The sequence below is a fragment of the Triturus cristatus genome, chromosome 4_2, assembly GCF_964204655.1.
Source record: "Triturus cristatus chromosome 4_2, aTriCri1.1, whole genome shotgun sequence".
NCBI classification, from domain to species: Eukaryota; Metazoa; Chordata; class Amphibia; order Caudata; family Salamandridae; genus Triturus; species Triturus cristatus.
The window spans coordinates 929,777,859-929,782,858 of NC_140586.1; the positions used below are offsets into that span (position 1 = coordinate 929,777,859).

The following is a 5,000-nucleotide window of genomic DNA, read 5'->3' on the forward strand; positions in this document are numbered from 1 at the left end:
TCAGACGCGCTACCGTTGCGCCACGAGGTCCTTGCACTTGGAGTCACATCAGCAAATGTTGTGAGCCTTTTCATTTTTGCCCACCTCCTTATATGCCTAGGGTTGTATTACAAGGTTTGGCTTTTTGTTTTCCATCCTATTGATGAAATTGAGTGCAGGTGCAGAGAGAACGCAGAGGATTGAAATGTTCAGGGAAAGGGTCTCACGCAGGAGCTTTAGACCAAAGGCACATTACTATGATTTATTAAAGTGCTTCATGCATGCAAAAGGAAACGTCCCTGGGTGGGCTTGAACCACCAACCTTTCGGTTAACAGCCGAACGCACTAACCGATTGCGCCACAGAGACTAGTGACAAAAGCACATCTCCTGAGACCCAACATATATCTTTATGTGTGCGCGCCTGCCTTGAGCTTGTGTTATATAAGGCGTCTTTATCCTACGCAGCATTTGCCATTTGCTTAGTGTCTTGTCACTGTTGGGTGTTATGATGCGCAGACTACTGTCTAATGGTGTTAGGGCCAGTATTACAACCAGTCCCAGTGTATGAGATACATGTATGACTTTTCTGTGGCCTTCTTAGCGTAGCTATCTGCTCCTCTGGTGGTGTTCTACCAGCCTGTCAGGCGTGTGTCTTGCCCATCCAATCTTCACTGTGGCATGTTAGACTTGTCTTCTCTGTGAGCGGAGTCTCCTTCCCAGAGCAGGTGCTTTCTCTGAACTCTTGCTTTGTAAGACTGCTGGGCAAGGCCCTCCCTAGCCCCTCACTCAGATAGATACATTTACCTGCAGAGCTCAGCTTTGGAGAAAGAGAGGGCGCAGAGAGCGCAAAGGGGAAGGCCCAAGGTGCACACCTTATTTTACATAAAAGCTCGGGCTCTTGGGAGGACAGGAACATGAGGGTTCTCAGGGAAAGCCATCACATTAGTATTGATGGCTGGGCCTTGAAACACAACAATCCCGGAATGGCCAGGCACAAAATGCCTGTGCAATAGGCCTGACCATAGGCTTCTGGAGGTCTTGCTCTCCAGAGGCCCCAGTGGTCTAAGCCCGACCAGGGCTGTAGGCCGCTTTGGGAGCGCGTTGGGAGCGCGTTAGGGACGCATAAAGGGACGCAGGGCGCAGAACTCTGCCCGTTTCACCCCAGCATTTCGGGGAGGACAGGGAATTTGGCAAAGACAGTGGGAAGGATTTTTAAGGAGGAGAGTTCAGTGACATGATCTGAAACACAATAGTGCTGGTGATCTGGAGGCTGCCTTCTATGAGCCACTTCTGTCGGGAGCAGCCTGCCATCATGCCCTGATAACCACAACACTAGTCCCAAGCCAGTGACCTCAGCAAATGCAAAAACATTCATACTTATAGTCTCCTGCATCTGATTCTTGCCATCATGTGAAACGTTGGCATTCCAATGTCTGTTGCACACACTTTGTTCATAGGTGTGCAATTTGAGTGCGTGCGCCTCATCACTGTCTTGGACAGAGCTCTGTCTCTAAGCTACACATGTGAAGCATTGGTGGTTCAGTGGTAGAATTCTCGCCTGCCACGCGGGAGGCCCGGGTTCGATTCCCGGCCAATGCAAGGCTGTGTTCTTTTGACTTTGCTTTCTAAATCAAATATGGGAACTCAGTGGGGCATAAAATGGGAAACAGTTACCCCGACGTGATTTGAACACGCAACCTTCTGATCTGGAGTCAGACGCGCTACCGTTGCGCCACGAGGTCCTTGCTTTTGGAGACACATCAGCAAATGTTGTGAGCCTTTTCATTTTTGCCCACCTCCTTATATGCCTAGGGTTGTATTACAAGGTTTGGCTTTTTGTTTTCCATCCTATTGATGAAATTGAGTGCAGGTGCAGAGAGAACGCAGAGGATTGAAATGTTCAGGGAAAGGGTCTCACGCAGGAGCTCTAGACCAAAGGCACATTACTATGATTTATTAAAGTGCTTCATGCATGCAAAAGGAAACGTCCCTGGGTGGGCTTGAACCACCAACCTTTCGGTTAACAGCCGAACACGCTAACCGATTGCGCCACAGAGACTAGTGACAAAAGCACATCTCCTGAGACTCAACATATATCTTTATGTGTGCGCGCCTGCCTTGAGCTTGTGTTATATAAGGCGTCTTTATCCTACGCAGCATTTGCCATTTGCTTAGTGTCTTGTCACTGTTGGGTGTTATGATGCGCAGACTACTATCTAATGGTGTTAGGGCCAGTATTACAACCAGTCCCAGTGTATGAGATACATGTATGACTTTTCTGTGGCCTTCTTAGCGTAGCTATCTGCTCCTCTGGTGGTGTTCTACCAGCCTGTCAGGCGTGTGTCTTGCCCATCCAATCTTCACTGTGGCATGTTAGACTTGTCTTCTCTGTGAGCGGAGTCTCCTTCCCAGAGCAGGTGCTTTCTCTGAACTCTTGCTTTGTAAGACTGCTGGGCAAGGCCCTCCCTAGCCCCTCACTCAGATAGATACATTTACCTGCAGAGCTCAGCTTTGGAGAAAGAGAGGGGGCAGAGAGCGCAAAGGGGAAGGCCCAAGGTGCACACCTTATTTTACATAAAAGCTCGGGCTCTTGGGAGGACAGGGACATGAGGGTTCTCAGGGAAAGCCATCACATTAGTATTGATGGCTGGGCCTTGAAACACAACAATCCCGGAATGGCCAGGCACAAAATGCCTGTGCAATAGGCCTGACCATAGGCTTCTGGAGGTCTTGCTCTCCAGAGGCCCCAGTGGTCTAAGCCCGACCAGGGCTGTGCCCGACCAGGGCTGTAGGCCGCGTTGGGAGCGCGTTAGGGACGCAGGGCGCAGAACTCTGCCCGTTTCACCCCAGCATTTCGGGGAGGACAGGGAATTTGGCAAAGACAGTGGGAAGGATTTTTAAGGAGGAGAGTTCAGTGACATGATCTGAAACACAATAGTGCTGGTGATCTGGAGGCTGCCTTCTATAAGCCCCTTCTGTCGGGAGCAGCCTGCCATCATGCCCTGATAACCACAACACTAGTCCCAAGCCAGTGACCTCAGCAAATGCAAAAACATTCATACTTATAGTCTCCTGCATCTGATTCTTGCCATCATGTGAAACGTTGGCATTCCAATGTCTGTTGCACACACTTTGTTCATAGGTGTGCAATTTGAGTGCGTGCGCCTCATCACTGTCTTGGACAGAGCTCTGTCTCTAAGCTACACATGTGAAGCATTGGTGGTTCAGTGGAAGAATTCTCGCCTGCCACGCGGGAGGCCTGGGTTCGATTCCCGGCCAATGCAAGGCTGTGTTCTTTTGACTTTGCTTTCTAAATCAAATATGGGAACTCAGTGGGGCATAAAATGGGAAACAGTGACCCCGATGTGATTTGAACACGCAACCTTCTGATCTGGAGTCAGACGCGCTACCGTTGCGCCACGAGGTCCTTGCATTTGGAGTCACATCAGCAAATGTTGTGAGCCTTTTCATTTTTGCCCACCTCCTTATATGCCTAGGGTTGTATTACAAGGTTTGGCTTTTTGTTTTCCATCCTATTGATGAAATTGAGTGCAGGTGCAGAGAGAACGCAGAGGATTGAAATGTTCAGGGAAAGGGTCTCACGCAGGAGCTTTAGACCAAAGGCACATTACTATGATTTATTAAAGTGCTTCATGCATGCAAAAGGAAACGTCCCTGGGTGGGCTTGAACCACCAACCTTTCGGTTAACAGCCGAACGCACTAACCGATTGCGCCACAGAGACTAGTGACAAAAGCACATCTCCTGAGACCCAACATATATCTTTATGTGTGCGCGCCTGCCTTGAGCTTGTGTTATATAAGGCGTCTTTATCCTACGCAGCATTTGCCATTTGCTTAGTGTCTTGTCACTGTTGGGTGTTATGATGCGCAGACTACTATCTAATGGTGTTAGGGCCAGTATTACAACCAGTCCCAGTGTATGAGATACATGTATGACTTTTCTGTGGCCTTCTTAGCGTAGCTATCTGCTCCTCTGGTGGTGTTCTACCAGCCTGTCAGGCGTGTGTCTTGCCCATCCAATCTTCACTGTGGCATGTTAGACTTGTCTTCTCTGTGAGCGGAGTCTCCTTCCCAGAGCAGGTGCTTTCTCTGAACTCTTGCTTTGTAAGACTGCTGGGCAAGGCCCTCCCTAGCCCCTCACTCAGATAGATACATTTACCTGCAGAGCTCAGCTTTGGAGAAAGAGAGGGGGCAGAGAGCGCAAAGGGGAAGGCCCAAGGTGCACACCTTATTTTACATAAAAGCTCGGGCTCTTGGGAGGACAGGGACATGAGGGTTCTCAGGGAAACCCATCACATTAGTATTGATGGCTGGGCCTTGAAACACAACAATCCCGGAATGGCCAGGCACAAAATGCCTGTGCAATAGGCCTGACCATAGGCTTCTGGAGGTCTTGCTCTCCAGAGGCCCCAGTGGTCTAAGCCCGACCAGGGCTGTGCCCGACCAGGGCTGTAGGCCGCGTTGGGAGCGCGTTAGGGACGCAGGGCGCAGAACTCTGCCCGTTTCACCCCAGCATTTCGGGGAGGACAGGGAATTTGGCAAAGACAGTGGGAAGGATTTTTAAGGAGGAGAGTTCAGTGACATGATCTGAAACACAATAGTGCTGGTGATCTGGAGGCTGCCTTCTATGAGCCACTTCTGTCGGGAGCAGCCTGCCATCATGCCCTGATAACCACAACACTAGTCCCAAGCCAGTGACCTCAGCAAATGCAAAAACATTCATACTTATAGTCTCCTGCATCTGATTCTTGCCATCATGTGAAACGTTGGCATTCCAATGTCTGTTGCACACACTTTGTTCATAGGTGTGCAATTTGAGTGCGTGCGCCTCATCACTGTCTTGGACAGAGCTCTGTCTCTAAGCTACACATGTGAAGCATTGGTGGTTCAGTGGTAGAATTCTCGCCTGCCACGCGGGAGGCCCGGGTTCGATTCCCGGCCAATGCAAGGCTGTGTTCTTTTGACTTTGCTTTCTAAATCAAATATGGGAACTCAGTG

The 5,000-nt window shown here is 49.8% G+C and overlaps 9 non-coding genes across 9 annotated transcripts in view; 3 read left to right on the plus strand and 6 right to left on the minus strand.

The window, feature by feature from the left end:
* TRNAW-CCA (transfer RNA tryptophan (anticodon CCA)) overlaps positions 1 to 30 on the minus strand; it is a 72-nt gene extending 42 nt beyond the window's left edge. Inside the window, exon 1 of the tRNA in view lies at positions 1 to 30. This exon is cut by the window's left edge and continues 42 nt beyond it. This is a non-coding gene — a tRNA (tRNA-Trp).
* Positions 31 to 273: 243 nt separating this feature from the next.
* TRNAN-GUU (transfer RNA asparagine (anticodon GUU)) lies at positions 274 to 347 on the minus strand. Its single transcript has one exon. It is a non-coding gene; the product is annotated as a tRNA-Asn (tRNA).
* Positions 348 to 1,508: 1,161 nt separating this feature from the next.
* On the plus strand, positions 1,509 to 1,579 carry TRNAG-GCC (transfer RNA glycine (anticodon GCC)). The gene has a single exon. It is a non-coding gene; the product is annotated as a tRNA-Gly (tRNA).
* Positions 1,580 to 1,650: 71 nt separating this feature from the next.
* Positions 1,651 to 1,722, minus strand: TRNAW-CCA (transfer RNA tryptophan (anticodon CCA)). Its single transcript has one exon. It is a non-coding gene; the product is annotated as a tRNA-Trp (tRNA).
* Positions 1,723 to 1,965: 243 nt separating this feature from the next.
* Positions 1,966 to 2,039, minus strand: TRNAN-GUU (transfer RNA asparagine (anticodon GUU)). The gene has a single exon. It is a non-coding gene; the product is annotated as a tRNA-Asn (tRNA).
* Positions 2,040 to 3,193: 1,154 nt separating this feature from the next.
* TRNAG-GCC (transfer RNA glycine (anticodon GCC)) lies at positions 3,194 to 3,264 on the plus strand. The gene has a single exon. It is a non-coding gene; the product is annotated as a tRNA-Gly (tRNA).
* Positions 3,265 to 3,335: 71 nt separating this feature from the next.
* Positions 3,336 to 3,407, minus strand: TRNAW-CCA (transfer RNA tryptophan (anticodon CCA)). The gene has a single exon. It is a non-coding gene; the product is annotated as a tRNA-Trp (tRNA).
* Positions 3,408 to 3,650: 243 nt separating this feature from the next.
* TRNAN-GUU (transfer RNA asparagine (anticodon GUU)) lies at positions 3,651 to 3,724 on the minus strand. Its single transcript has one exon. It is a non-coding gene; the product is annotated as a tRNA-Asn (tRNA).
* A 1,154-nt stretch (positions 3,725 to 4,878) lies between these two features.
* Positions 4,879 to 4,949, plus strand: TRNAG-GCC (transfer RNA glycine (anticodon GCC)). Its single transcript has one exon. It is a non-coding gene; the product is annotated as a tRNA-Gly (tRNA).
* The last annotated feature ends 51 nt before the right edge of the window (positions 4,950 to 5,000 follow it).